This window comes from Bufo bufo, chromosome 3 (assembly GCF_905171765.1).
Source record: "Bufo bufo chromosome 3, aBufBuf1.1, whole genome shotgun sequence".
NCBI classification, from domain to species: Eukaryota; Metazoa; Chordata; class Amphibia; order Anura; family Bufonidae; genus Bufo; species Bufo bufo.
The window spans coordinates 563,614,593-563,629,032 of NC_053391.1; positions in this window are offsets into that span (position 1 = coordinate 563,614,593).

Genomic DNA, 14,440 nt, shown 5'->3' on the forward strand with positions numbered 1-14,440 from the left:
AACGGTAAGCACAGTTTTAATAGGGGGGATGCCGTGGACATAACACTGTTATTAGGTTAATAGGGTGAATCAGCGTGAAAGTCTCCCTTTATACGTGCTTTTTTTATTTTATTTTTTATTCCAATTTAAATTTAGTCGGAGTCGGTTCATTTTTGCCGACTCCGACTCCAGGTACCCAAAATTGCCTCCGACTCCACAGCCCTGCTCAGAACTCCCATAGAAGTGAATGGAGCATGCTGGGGGTTGTAGTTTCACAACAACTGGAGTGCCTGAGGTTGCTGAACCCTGCGATAGGCGGTACTAACATCTTTGTGGTTGTAGTGCACAGTCAGTAGCCCAAATTCATTTAACCCTCTAAATCACACTTTTGTGCCAACTTTGATGCCCATTGTACTTTTTAGCAGTAAATTATCTGTGGATCACTTCAGCTGGACAAGATGGAATAGGTGCTCTTGGTCTAGGTGGCCCACCCAGCCACAAACAAGTAATATATTATGAAATGGATAGACCAGGCACTCAATATATGAGATATTTATTTCACACAGTGATAAAAAGATAAAATTAATAAGGTTAGTCCAACTGGACAGACAATGTGACAATATAATGTACTAAGGCAGCAGCAACAATAACAATTATAGCAGCAATAATATGCAACAGTGTAGCACAAGTAGCAAGGGAAAAAGGGTGATAGGTCGCAATCAATGATTGAATCCAAAATAAACCGCATATGTGACTATGGAATTAGGTTGATCGCAAAAATAGCAGCATAGATAGTTCCTTATAGAGAAATAGCAGCATAGATAGTTCCTTGTAGAGAACCATAAGGTAGTTACCAAATCCAGGAAGTTTAGGTAAAGACAGTTCCGCTCCTACCTCGTAAAGCTGTAGAAAAGGTTAGTGGTTCAGCGGTCCTTTCGGTCTTTGCAAACTGACCCCAGGTACGAAACAATAAGCGCTCATGGTGGCGTCCCACTCACTTGCGCAATATTACCTTAGTCTCGTCGCTTTGTTTCTCTAAGATATTGACTCCCCGATCGGTGAACAAGTCCGTAACAGCTGACTCTGATTCAGTATCGTCAGCGTACTTGGCGGAGTCGGGTGCGGTGTTCCTTGTACCGGCATGCTGGAAAAATCTTCCCTGGATTTGAATAGACCTCTGAAGTAAAGCTCTGCAAACACCGCACCCGACTCCGCCAAGTACGCTGACGATACTGAATCAGAGTCAGCTGTTACGGACTTGTTCACCGATCGGGGAGTCAATATCTTAGAGAAACAAAGCGACGAGACTAAGGTAATATTGCGCAAGTGAGTGGGACGCCACCATGAGCGCTTATTGTTTCGTACCTGGGGTCAGTTTGCAAAGACCGAAAGGACCGCTGAACCACTAACCTTTTCTACAGCTTTACGAGGTAGGAGCGGAACTGTCTTTACCTAAACTTCCTGGATTTGGTAACTACCTTATGGTTCTCTACAAGGAACTATCTATGCTGCTATTTCTCTATAAGGAACTATCTATGCTGCTATTTTTGCGATCAACCTATTTCCATAGTCACATATGCGGTTTATTTTGGATTCAATCATTGATTGCGACCTATCACCCTTTTTCCCTTGCTACTTGTGCTACACTGTTGCATATTATTGCTGCTATAATTGTTATTGTTGCTGCTGCCTTAGTACATTATATTGTCACATTGTCTGTCCAGTTGGACTAACCTTATTAATTTTATCTTTTTATCACTGTGTGAAATAAATATCTCATTATAGTAACATATATTGAGTGCCTGGTCTATCCATTTCATAATCCATTGTACTTTTTATTGATACCATTTTTGAGTGTGTATGACTTTTTTAAAACTTTTTATTAAATTTTCTTAGGGAGCTGATGTGATGGAAAAAACACAAATTGCCCACTTTGATTTTCTTCCCACAATTCTTTGTATGGCAGGGGTGGGGAACCTCCGGCCGGCCCGCAGGACCGTTTCATGTGGCCCCCGGCCCCCTGCCAGAAAATGCTACTGACCGCTTCCATTATGGAAGCGGCCATTAGCATCCCGGAGGTAGAGGAAGGTGAGAACAGCGCTGCACTGGCTGTCTTCACCTTCCCTGGTCTTCTTCCGGCCCCACCAGCGCTCCAGATGGTGACCAAAATGGTCGCCAAGGCACCTTAAAATTTGCAGATTGCGACAGGGCTGCTGCGCTGCAGCTGAATATTGTGGCGGGGCATGGGAGCCAATAATTCCTTGCCCCGCCGCCGATCACCTATGCTACAGGCTACACACCTCACTGCTGTGCGTCCTGGCACAGGCAGGCGTGGTGACATCATCACGCCCGCCTGTGCTGAGACGCACAGCAGTGAGGTGTGCGTGTCTGATTCACACCATCCTGGGCCGTACCAGCAGCTAGTGAGCGCCAGCGAAAGGACACAGGTAAGTATAACATTTTAGCTTTTTAATTTTTTTTTTACTGGCCATAAGGGAGGCACTTGGGGGACATTGCTGGCCATAAGGGGGGCACTGAGGGGACATTACTAGCCATAAGGGGGGCACTGAGGGGACATTACTAGCCATAAGGGGGGCACTGAGTGGACATTACTAGCCATAAGGAGGGCACTGAGGGGACATTACTGGCCATATAGGGGCACTGGGGGACATTACTGCCCATAAGGGGGGCACTGGGGGACATTACTGGCCATAAGGGGTGCACTGGGGGGACATTACTGGCCGTAAAAAGAGCACTGGGAGACATTACTTGCCGGAAGGGGGGCACATTATTTGCCGGAAGGGGGGGCACTGGAAGACATTACTAGCCATAAGGGAGTCACTAGAGGACAGTATGGGGGGAAACTACTACTTTGGAGCATATATCTACAGTCATGGCCAAAAGTTTTGAGAATTAGATAAATATTGGAAATTGGAAAAGTTGCTGCTTATGTTTTTATAATAGCAATTTGCATATACTCCAGAATGTTATGAAGAGTGATCAGATGAATTGCATAGTCCTTCTTTGCCATGAAAATTAACTTAATCCCAAAAAAACCTTTCCACTGCATTTCATTGCTGTCATTAAAGGACCTGCTGAGATCATTTCAGTAATCGTCTTGTTAACTCAGGTGAGAATGTTGACGAGCACAAGGCTGGAGATCATTATGTCAGGCTGATTGGGTTAAAATGGCAGACTTGACATGTTAAAAGGAGGGTGATGCTTGAAATCATTGTTCTTCCATTGTTAACCATGGTGACCTGCAAAGAAACGCGTGCAGCCATCATTGCATTGCATAAAAATGGCTTCACAGGCAAGGATATTGTGGCTACTAAGATTGCAACTCAATCAACAATTTATAAGATCATCAAGAACTTCAAGGAAAGAAGTTCAATTCTTGTTAAGAAGGCTTCAGGGCATCCAAGAAAGTCCAGCAAGTGCCAGGATCGTCTCCTAAAGAGGATTCAGCTGCGGGATCGGAGTGCCACCAGTGCAGAGCTTGCTCAGGAATGGCAGCAGGCAGGTGTGAGCGCATCTGCACGCACAGTGAGGCGAAGACTTTTGGAAGATGGCCTGGTGTCAAGAAGGCCAGCAAAGAAGCCACTTCTCTCCAAAAAAAACATCAGGGACAGATTGATCTTCTGCAGAAAGTATGGTGAATGGACTGCTGAGGACTGGGGCAAAGTCATATTCTCCGATGAAGCCTCTTTCCGATTGTTTGGGGCATCTGGAAAAAGGCTTGTCCGGAGAAGAAAAGGTGAGCGCTACCATCAGTCCTGTGTCATGCCAACAGTAAAGCATCCTGAGACCATTCATGTGTGGGGTTGCTTCTCATCCAAGGGAGTGGGCTCACTCACAATTTTGCCCAAAAACACAGCCATGAATAACATAGTAACATAGTACATAAGGCCGAAAAAAGACATTTGTCCATCCAGTTCGGCCTGTCATCCTACAAGTTGATCCAGAGGAAGGCAAAAAAAAACCCTGTGAGGTAGAAGCCAATTTTCCTCACTTTAGGGGAATAAAAAATTCCTTCCCGACTCCAATCAGGCAATCAGAATAACTCCCTGGATCAACGACCCCTCTCTAGTAGCTATAGCCTGTAATATTATTACACTCCAGAAATACATCCAGGCCCCTCTTGAATTCCTTTATTGTACTCACCATCACCACCTCCTCAGGCAGAGAGTTCCATAGTCTCACTGCTCTTACCGTAGAGAATCCTCTTCTATGTTTGTGTACAAACCTTCTTTCCTCCAGACGCAGAGGATGTCCCCTCGTCACAGTCACAGTCCTGGGGATAAATAGATGATGGGATAGATCTCTGTACTGCCCCCTGATATATTTATACATAGTAATTAGATCTCCCCTCAGTCGTCTTTTTTCTAACGTGAATAACCCTAATTTTGATAATCTTTCAGGGTACTGTAGTTGCCCCATTCCAGTTATTACTTTAGTTGCCCTCCTCTGGACCCTCTCCAGCTCTGCTATGTCTGCCTTGTTTACAGGAGCCCAGAACTGTACACAGTACAGAATGGAACCAAAACACCCTCCAACAGCAACTTCTTCCAACAATCCAACAACAGTTTGGTGAAGAACAATGCATTTGCCATAAGGCAAAAGTGATAACTAAGTGGCTCGGGGACCAAAACATTGACATTTTGGGTCCATGGTCTGGAAATTCCCCAGATCTTAATCCCATTGAGAACTTGTGGTCAATCCTCAAGAGGCGGGTGGACAAACAAAAACCCACTAATTCTGACAAACTCCAAGAAGTGATTATGAAAGAATAGGTTGCTATCAGTCAGGAATTGGCCCAGAAGTTGATTGAGAGCATGCCCAGTCGAATTGCAGAGGTCCTGAAAAAGAAGGGCCAACACTGCAAATACTGACTCTTTGCATAAATGTCATGTAATTGTCGATAAAAGCCTTTGAAACGTATGAAGTGCGTGTAATTATATTTCACTACATCACAGAAACAACTGAAACAAAGATCTAAAAGCAGTTTAGCAGCAAACTTTGTGAAAACTAATATTTGTGTCATTCTCAAAACTTTTGGCCACGACTGTACTTTGGGGGAGTAATTACTATGTGTGGGGAAATTACTATATGTGGTCAGTGTGGGAGAAAATTACTAAGTGAGGGGGGAAGTTACTACTATGCGGGCAGTGTGGGGGGGGGGGGGAATTACTATGTGAGGGCAGTGTGGGGGTTAATTAATCTAAGGTTTTATTATTATTACTGGGGCACTCTAGGTAGCATGTATAATTGCTGTAGACACTATAGGGACATTATTTCTAGTATGGTCGCTATTTTTTTAGCAGTATAGTACCTTGCATTGGCATTGGGGAGCACCACGGTCACAGTATTGGGAATGGCAGCAGGATGACATTGTTGGGACACCAGGATGGGGAGGTTGATGGAAAAATCTAACGTGTGTGTAACAAACTCTGAGACGAGATGCAGCTGACAGTCATGGAGGTCTGGGTCAAATGGAGGAGAAGAGGAAAGAGAAGGTCTACTTGACAGGAGATGTCACTGGATGTAAGAGGTATGTGGTGCTGTATTCTCCTATATGTAGTGCTGGCTCATTACTGTGACCTGCGTCTCATCTTCTCCAAGTCTTTTAAAAAAAAATTATAATTATATATAAATTTAATTTGGCTCCTAAATTTTTCAGTTTAGGAGCCAATGGCTCCTGTTTATTTTTTTTTGTCTGGAGCACTGCCCACGCTGTGTCCTGACACGTACAGTAGATGCGCATTATGACCTGACGCTGTGCGCTGTCAGGTCACAATACAGCACGGCAGGAAGAAGACCAGGGAGGGTAAGGCCTCTTTCACACGAGCGTGTCCGGATAAGGTCCGGATGCGTTGCGGCAAACCCGCTGGAGTAGGTACGCAATTGCAGTCAGTTTTGACTGCGATTGCGTTCCGTTCAGTTTTTATCGCGCGGCTGCAATGCATTTTGCACGCGCGTGATAAAAAACTGAATGTGGTACCCAGACCCGAACTTTTGGGTTCGGTGTTGTGTAGATTGTATTATTTTCCCTTATAACATGGTTATAAGGGAAAATAATAGCATTCTGAATACAGAATGCATAATAAAATAGGGCTGGAGGGGTTAAAAAAATAAAATAAAAATTTAACTCACCCTAATCCACTTGTTCGCGCAGCCGGCATCTCTTCTGTCTTGTTCTGTGAGGAATAGGACCTTTGATGACGTCACTACGCTCATCACATGGTCCGTCACATGATCCATCACCATGGTAAAAGATCATGTGACGGACTATGTGATGAACGTAGTGACGACATCAAAGGTCCTATTCCTCACAGAACAAGACAGAAGAAGAAGTGGATTAAGGTGAGTTAAAAAAATTTTTAACCCCTCCAGCCCTATTGTACTATGCATTCTGTATTCAGAATGCTATTATTTTCCCTTATAACCATGTTATAAGGGAAAATAATAATGTTCGGGTCCCCATCCCGATTGTCTCCTAGCAACCGTGCGTGAAAATCGCACCGCATCCGCACTTGCTTGCGGATGCTTGCAATTTTCACGCAGCCCTATTCACTTCTATGGGGCCTGCGTTGCGTGGAAAACGCACAAAGAGGAGCATGCTGCGATTTTCACGCAACGCACAAGTGATGCGTGAAAATCACCGCTCATGTGCACAGCCCCATAGAAATGAATGGGTCCGGATTCAGAGCGGGTGCAATGCGTTCAACTCACGCATTGCACCCGCGCGGAAAACTCGCCCGTGTGAAAGGGCCGTCCGGAGCTGGAGAGGTAAGTTTATTTATTTATTTATTTTAAATGTCTGAGACTGGGGGGTCTGATCTGAGGCTGGGGAGCTGATTTGAGACCTGGGGGCCTATTGGGGGGTCTGATCTGAGGCTGGGGGTCTTCAGCATATGGCATCTATTATGTAGAGAAAGTTAATACAAGCCACTTACTAATGTATTGTTATTATCTATATTCCTTCCTTAGCTGGCTGTATTCATTTTTCAATCGCTTAATACACTGCTCCATGGTTATGACCACCCTGCAATCCATCAGTGGTGGCTGTGCTTGCACACTATAGAAAAAAGCACCAGCCTATGTGAGCTCCCATGGTCTTGCCCACCAGAGACTCTGGAACTTTTTCCTATAGTGTGCAAGCACGACCACCACTGATGGATTGCAGGGTGGTCATAACCATGGAAATGAGCCATGTACAATGTGATGTAAAAATAAATCCAGCCAGCAAAGGAGGCAATATGGACAATCACAATACATTAGTAAGTGTCTTGTATTAACTTTCTCTACATGATAAGTGCCACTTGCTACTTTCACATCTGCGTTTTCCATTACGGTTTTGAGATCTAGCAGAGGGTCTCAAAACAAGAGGAAAACGCATACGTTGGAATTAATACGACCGGCTGCATCCGTTCAGAACAGATCTGGTTGTATTATATTGAAAATGAGCATACCTGATCCTGCATCAAATACCATTGTAAGTCAATGGGCGTCGGATCTGGCTTTTTCATGTCAGGAAAAAACTGATCCGGCACCATTGACTTATATGGTTTTTTATGTCGGATCTGGCATGTTCAGTTTCCCATGCCGCACATAAAAACGCTGCTTGCAGTGGTTTTGTGTCTAGTATGGGAACGCAACTAAGGGCTCTTTCACACTTGCGTTATTGTCTTCCGGCATAGAGTTCCGTCGTCGGGACTCTATGCCGGAAGAATACTGATCAGGATTATCCTAATGCATTCTGAATGGAGAGTAATCCGTTCAGGATGCATCAGGATGTCTTCAGTTCCGGTACGGAACGTTTTTTGGCCGGAGAAAATACCGCAGCATGCTGCGCTTTTTGCTCCGGCCAAAAATCCTGAAGACTTGCCGCAAGGCCGGATCCGGGATCAATGCCCATTGAAAGGCATTGATCCGGATCCGGCCTTAAGCTAAACGTCGTTTCGGCGCATTGCCGGACCCGACGTTTAGCTTTTTCTGAATAGTTACCATGGCTACCGGGACGCTAAAGTCCTGACAGCCATGGTAAGTGTAGCGGGGAGCAGGGGAGCAGCATACTTACCGTCCGTGCGGCTCCCCGGGCGCTCCAGAGTGACGTCAGGGCGCCCCAAGCGCATGGATCACGTGATCACATGGATCACGTCATCCATGCGCATGGGGCGCTCTGACGTCATTCTGGAGCGCCCGGGGAGCCGCACGGACTGTAAGTATACCACTCCCCCGCTCCCCGCTCCTACTATGGCAACCAGGACTTTAATAGCGTCCTGGGTGCCATAGTAACACTGAAAGCATTTGGAAGACGGTTCCGTCTTCAAATGCTTTCAGTACACTTGCGTTGTTACGGATCCGGCAGGCACCTCCGGCAACGGAAGTGCATGCCGGATCCCAACAACGCAAGTGTGAAAGAGGCCTAAACAGAATGCATTCTGGTGCACTCCTTTCCGGTTTGTTCAGTTCTGTCCCCATTGACAATGAATTAGGAGGAAAAAAAACAAGCGTTTTCCTCTGATTTTGAGACCGTGTGCCGGATCTCAAAACCGGAAAGGAAAACGCAGATGTGAAAGTAGCCTTAAATATATGTGATCAACGTTATCGTCAATTGCAAACATTAGCCACTAGTGTTTATGGTGCTCTCAAGCGGGTGCAATCTTTAAAGAGCCAGCGAGCACAGGACTTGGATGCTGCTGAGTGGGAAGGGTTTAAGAACTCATGTTAAAAAGGGCATGGTTAGCAGTGGGCATGGAACCACAGTTTCTACCAACAGATTTCGCTTTGGGCTATTCCTGAGGGTTGATCCAGGCAGTCCCCTGGCTTTCACCCCTGACTTCACTGCAGGGGAACCATCAGGCAGCTACCTCCTGGAGTAGTCTTTGTGTGATTAACCCATGGGAGTCAGAGACCCCAGTGCAGAGGACTGAGGGGTCAGGCAAAATTGTAGTCGTGGACAGGCCACGGTTATGGCAGACAGAGCACATGCAATTTGATAAACAATCCGAGGGCAGAGCAGGCAGCGAAGGGTCAATATGGAGGTTAGATCAGTGTCACAAGGGTGTCAAGAGCCACGTCTGACTCTGTTATACCCGGGGTCAGGAAGTCGCAGCGGGTGGCTGCGCGCTCTATGTCTAAAGATAGTGCTGTTTCTTAATGGTAGCTTTCTGGGTTTGCCTTGCAATCCTTTTTGTCTCACTCAGGGATCCGTAGTTTCTTCTCCTCAGCTGTTTCTTGTCCAGCACTCCCAACCTCCTTATATTCCCCTCTCCCACTTCTCTGGTTGCCAGATATAGAGCTTCCTGCCTGGACTTCTATACTGACCCACTGGAGCTGTGTAGCTGTGATTCCTGGTTGTTGTTCCAGAGCGTTACCCTCCGGATCCCTGTTGGGCTTTTGTTGTCCGCTGTTGTCGCCCACCTGGGATTATATGTTTTGTCTGTATTGTCTGTCCTCTCCTTGGTGTTTCCCTTTAGTGTTAGTGGTGCGGACTAGTGTTCCCACCGCCCTATTCACTACGTAGGGCTCATCTCAGGAAAGCCAGGGTTTAGGCACGTGATCGGCGTACGGGTGAGGAACCCGTCTAGGGACGTCAGGGCAGTCAGGTGCCAGCCTCAAGGTGAGTTAGGGGTCACCACCTTTCCCTCTCCCTTGGACAGGGCCTTCCCATTTTCCTCCCTTTGCGTCACGTATGTGATCGGCACGCCGGTCATGACATTATATCTGGCCCTTATTTTGCGTAGGTAGAAAGAAAGAAAAAAAAAAGCAACTTCAAGGCCTGTCTTTGGAGGTGGCAGGATTGAAGGCGTCGGTCCTCCAGCAACAGCAGCAATTGCAACAGACCGCAAGCCCAGCGGTTGCTATGGGTAACCAGGTTGCTGCGGAACCCAAGGTTGTTCTTCCTGACAGATTTTCTGGGGGAAGGGACAAATTTGTGATGTTCCGTGAGGCCTGTAAGTTATATTTTAAGCTGCGCCCTTACTCCTCTGGTAATGAAGAACAGCGGGTGGGGATTGTTACTTCCCTGCTTCAGGGGGACCCGCAATCCTGGGCGTTCTCTTTACCCACTGATTCCCAGGCTCTCCGGTCAGTGGATGAATTTTTTGGGGCCTTGGGTCTAATATATGATGACCCTGATCGAGTCGCCCTGGCTGAGTCGAAATTACGGAGACTCCTACAGGGAGAGAGGCCAGCAGAGGAGTATTGCTCAGAGTTTCGTAGGTGGGCTACGGATTTCCAGTGGAAGGACCCGGCTCTCAGGAGTCAGTTCTGCTCTGGGTTATCCGAAAGGGTTAAGGATGCGCTTGCGCTGTATGAGACCCCCTTTTCCCTTGATGCTGTTATGTCCCTTTCTATCAGAATAGATAGACGTCTGAGGGACAGATTGAAAAATCCTGAGCAATTGGTAACCCCTCTCAAGCAGCAGTTAGTCTGTACGGACCTAGACGAGCCTATGCAGCTAGGAAGAACTACTCGTCAGGTCCGTCCTCCTGAGGCTCGCTGTAGGCGTGGGGTTTGTTTTTTCTGTGGGGGGAGGGGTCATTTCATTAATGTCTGTCCTTCCTTTCTCAAAAACAAAAGACCGTCAGAACTACTAACCCCAGGCTGTGTGGAGGATGTCAGCCGGGGGGTATACGTTTCCTCCATACGAACATCTCAATTTGTGTTTGCAGCGGTTGTTGTTTTTGGTGTTAAGACTGAGACTATTTCTTTATTTCTAGACAGTGGAGCAGGAGTAAATTTTATAGATGCCCATTTTGCCCGCACTATGGGTTTGTCTCTCTGTACGCTACAGAGACCTATTCCCATATTCGCTATTGATTCTGCTCCTCTGTCTCAGAGAAACCTCACTCACATTGTCCATAACTTACACCTTCGGGTAGGGGACCACCATGACGAGTGTCTATCGTGTTATGTTCCGGAGGGGCTTCCCACTCCGGTGGTATTGGGTCTTCCCTGGTTGGTAGCGCACAATCCAGTGGTGGATTGGCAGGCCAGGGAGATATTGGAGTGGAGTGAGCATTGCAGAGAAAATTGCTTAAATAGCAATTGCTTAGTCGCCTCCATAGCTACTCTACCTACATTTGTTTCGGACTTTGAGGACGTGTTTTCTGAAAAGGGTTGTCAGAAGTTACCACCTCACCGTCCTTATGATTGCCCGGTTAACCTGATTCCCAGGGCAAAATTACCCAAGACCAGGTTATATAATCTTTCGGGTCCCGAGAGACAAGCCATGAAAGATTATATCTCCGAGAGTCTGGCTAAAGGACACATCAGACCCTCTTCATCACCCGTGGCTGCAGGGTTTTTCTTTGTTAAAAAGAAAGATGGGGGCCTGCGTCCTTGCCTAGATTTCCGCGAACTAAACCGGATAACCATCCGAGACCCATACCCTCTTCCTCTCATTCCTGACCTGTTTAATCAGATTGCGGGTGCTAGGTGGTTCTCCAAACTTGATCTTAGGGGGGCCTACAATCTGATTCGTATCAAGGAAGGGGATGAGTGGAAGACAGCTTTTAACACCCCTGTGGGGCATTATGAAAATCTAGTCATGCCTTTCGGTCTGACCAATGCTCCTGCTGTCTTCCAACATTTCGTTAATGACATTTTTAGTCATCTTATCGGCAGGTTTGTGGTGATATACCTAGATGATATTTTAATTTATTCGTCTGATCTGAAAACACATGAGGTACATGTCAGACAGGTACTGCAGGTCCTACGGACTAATAAATTATATGCGAAAATTGAAAAGTGTGTCTTCGCCGTTCAGGAAATACAGTTCTTGGGATATCTATTATCTGCTTCAGGTTTCCGTATGGATCCTAGGAAGGTCCAGGCAATTTTAGATTGGGATCTTCCTGAGAACCTTAAAGCACTGCAACGGTTCTTGGGTTTCGCAAATTTCTATAGAAAGTTCATTAAAAATTATTCGGTGATTGTCAAACCCCTTACTGACATGACTAGGAAGGGGACTGATTTTTCTAAATGGTCTGACGCCGCTAAAATTGCATTTTCCTCTCTAAAAGAGAGGTTTACCTCGGCACCTGTACTAATCCAACCTGATGTCTCACAGCCTTTTATTGTTGAAGTAGATGCGTCAGAGGTGGGAGTGGGGGCTGTACTGTCTCAGGGTCCGTCTCCTGGCAAATGGCGTCCTTGTGCTTTCTTTTCTAAAAAACTATCTGCAGCAGAGAAGAACTATGATATTGGCAATAGGGAACTATTAGCTATTAAACTAGCGTTTGAAGAATGGCGTCACTTTTTAGAGGGGGCAATCCACCCCGTCACGGTGATTACGGACCACAAAAACCTTCTGTACCTCGAATCAGCTAAGCGTCTCACCCCTAGACAAGCTAGGTGGTTGCTATTTTTTACCAGGTTTAACTTTTTCATTACCTATCGTCCTGGGGCAAAAAATACCAAGGCAGATGCATTATCTCGTAGTTTCCCTGGAGGGGGTAATGTGGGTGATCCGGTACCCATTTTACAAAGAGGAGTGGTTGTCTCGGCTGTACACTCTGTTCTGGAGGGGAAGGTGTTAGAGGTCCAGGGGGACGCCCCGGTCTCTTGCCCCTCAGAGAAATTGTTTGTACCGTTAAACCTGCGTCTCAAATTATTAAAGGAACATCATAATTCGGCACTTGCTGGGCACCCGGGTAGTAAAGCAACCTTGGAGCTATTGTCTCGTCGTTTTTGGTGGCCAAGGTTGCGTCAGGATGTAATGGATTTTGTGTCTACTTGTGCACGCGCGAAAGTCTCTCATACACGTCCCGCAGGGTCTTTATTGCCACTTGTCATTCCCAATAGGCCATGGACACATCTATCAATGGATTTCATCACTGACTTACCTTTGTCTGCGGGTAAAACAGTTATCTTGGTAGTAGTAGACAGGTTTGGCAAAATGGTACACTTTATTGCGTTACCCACACTACCTAATGCTAAGACTCTTGCTCAGGTATTTATCAGTGAAATCGTGAAGCTTCACGGGGTCCCTTCCAATGTTGTTTCGGATCGGGGAACCCAGTTTATTTCTAAGTTTTGGAAAGCTTTTTGTTCCCGTTTGGGGGTACACTTGTCCTTTTCATCAGCTTTCCATCCTCAGTCGAATGGACAGACTGAGCGTACCAACCAAAACCTTGAGACATATCTAAGGTGTTTTGTGTCTGAAAACCAAGAGGTGTGGTCATCATATTTACCGTTAGCCGAGTTTGCTATAAATAATCGCCGTCAGGAATCCACTGGCAAGTCACCATTTCTTGGTGCATATGGTTTTCATCCACAATTCTGTACTTTCAAAGAGGGGGGGTCTTCTGGGGTTCCCGAAGAGGAACGGTTTTCGTCATCTCTTTCATCTGTATGGCAGAAGGTGCAAGCTAACTTGAAAAATATGGGAGGTAAATATAAATGCATGGCTGATAAGAAACGGTCGCCAGGTCCGGACCTAGGAGTGAATGACTATGTGTGGTTATCTACTAGGAATATTAAGTTAAAGGTTCCCTCTTGGAAACTGGGCCCTAGGTTCATTGGTACTTACAAAATAGTAGCCATCATTAACCCCGTGGCTTTTCGCCTGGAGCTACCTCAAACTTTTAAAATCCATAACGTTTTCCATAAGTCGTTACTCAAAAAGTATGTTCCACCTCTAGAACCGTCACCACTGCCACCCCCTCCTGTTGTTGTTGATGGTAATGTAGAGTTTCAAATATCCAAAATTGTTGATTCTCGTCGGGTCTGCCGCTCTCTTCAATATCTGGTGCATTGGAGGGGTTATGGTCCAGAGGAAAGAATGTGGGTCCCAGCGTCTGAGGTAAACGCCGACAGGTTAGTTCGGGCTTTTCATGCCTCTCATCCTGAGAGACCTAGTCCTGAGTGTCCGGAGGCCCCTCGTGGAAAGGGGGGTACTGTCACGAGGGTGTCAAGAGCCATGTCTGACTCCATTATACCCGGGGTCAGGAAGTCGCAGCGGGTGGCTGCGCGCTCTATGTCTAAAGATAGTGCTGTTTCTTAATGGTAGCTTTCTGGGTTTGCCTTGCAATCCTTTTTGGCTCACTCAGGGATCCGTAGCTTCTCCTCCTCAGCTGTTTCTTGTCCAGCAATCCCAACCTCCTTATATTCCCATCTCCCACTTCTCTGGTTGCCAGATATAGAGCTTCCTGCCTGGACTTCTATACTGACCCACTGGAGCTGTGTAGCTGTGATTCCTGGTTGTTGTTCCAGAGCGTTACCCTCCGGATCCCTGTTGGGCTTTTGTTGTCCGCTGTTGTCGCCCACCTGGGATTATATGTTTTGTCTGTATTGTCTGTTCTCTCCTTGGTGTTTCCCTTTAGTGTTAGTGGTGCGGACTAGTGTTCCCACCGCCCTATTCACTACGTAGGGCTCATCTCAGGGAAAGCCAGGGTTTAGGCACGTGATTGGCGTACGGGTGAGAAACCCATCTAGGGACGTCAGGGCAGTC